This window comes from Pseudophryne corroboree, chromosome 4 (assembly GCF_028390025.1).
Source record: "Pseudophryne corroboree isolate aPseCor3 chromosome 4, aPseCor3.hap2, whole genome shotgun sequence".
NCBI lineage: Eukaryota > Metazoa > Chordata > Amphibia > Anura > Myobatrachidae > Pseudophryne > Pseudophryne corroboree.
The window spans coordinates 785,972,691-785,974,267 of NC_086447.1; positions in this window are offsets into that span (position 1 = coordinate 785,972,691).

Consider the following 1,577-nt stretch of genomic DNA (forward strand, 5'->3'; position numbering starts at 1 on the left):
TCAAGAACAGAGCACCAGTTCAGCTTCGGCAAAGACCTCAACATGACGGTGCCCGCCCACCCTGGGAGGATCTCGAGGTGGGAACCTGGTTACGTCACTTCAGCCACATTTGGGAAAGTTCCTGCCAGGACACCTGGGTAAGGGACCTTAGTACTCACGGTTACAAGCTGGAGTTCGATGGTGCTCCTCCCCTACGATTTTTCAAATCATGTTCACCAGCTTTGGAAAATATGTGTGTTACGCTACAGGCCATCACGAGGTTGGACCAGTCCCAAGTCATTGTTCCAGTACCCCTGCAACAGCAAGGACAAGGTTACTACTCCAGTTTGTTCGTTGTGCCAAAACCAGACGGGTCTGTAAGGCTAATTTTGAATCTGAAGTCCTTGAATCCTTACCTAAAGGTTTTAAAATTCAAGATAGAATCTTTGAGAGCAGTGATCACAGTCCTGGAACATCAGGAATTCCTAGTGTCCCTGGATATCAAGGACGCCAACCTCCATATCCCAATTTGGTCTCCTCATCAGGCCTATCTGAGGTTTGCCCTGCTGACCGATCACTACCAGTTCCAGGCATTACCCTTTGGCCTATCTACAGCTCCGAGGGGGTTCACGAAGGGGATAGTGGAAATGATGTTCCAGCTCAGGGTCCAGGGGGTCAGCGTGGTCCCGTACCTGGACGATCTCCGGATAAAAGCAAGTTCCAGGGAGCTCCTACTACTCCATATAGATCACACTATACACCTTCTGTCACACCACGGGTGGATCCTAAATCTACAGAAGTCCCACCTGGAGCCATCTCAGCGGCTCCTGTTTCTGGGAATGCTACTGGATACTGTAGCGCAGAAAGTGTTCCTCCCAGAGGACAAAGTGAGAACTCTCCAGGAAATGGTTCGCATGGTTCTCCGCCTGACTCCTGTTTCCATTCACCTTTGCATAAAATTGTTAGGAAAGATTGTAGCCTCGTACAAGGCCATCCAGTATGGATGGTTCCATGCCAGACCTTTTCAACTGGACATCCTGAACAAGTGGTCCGGTTCCCATCTTCAGAAGCACCAGATGATTCAACTGTCACACTGGGCCAGGATTTTACTCCTGTGGTGGCTGCAGTCTTTCAATCTCCAGGAAGGTCTACGCTTCAGAATTCAGGATTGGATTCTCCTCACGATGGATGCGAGTCTGAGAGGATGGTGGGCTGTCACCCAAGGGGTGCAGTTCCAGGGCAGGTGGTCTGCCCAAGAGGCCCTTCTTCCGATCAACATCCTGGAACTTCGGGCTATATACAATGCCCTGATTCAGGCCTCCCTTCTGCTCCAGGATCAAGCAATTCAGGTACAGTTGGACAACGCCACGGCTGTGGCGTACATCAATCAATAAGGAGGGACAAAAAGCAGGGCGTGCATGTGAGAAGTATCAAGAATACTCTCTGGGCATAAAGAAATGCACTATCACTGTCCGCTATCTTCATTCTGGGAGTGGACAATTGGGAAGCGGACTTCCTGAGTCGGCACGATCTCCACCCAGGGGAGTGGGGCCTACATCCTCAAGTGTTTCAACAGATCATCGACCTGTGGGGTTGCC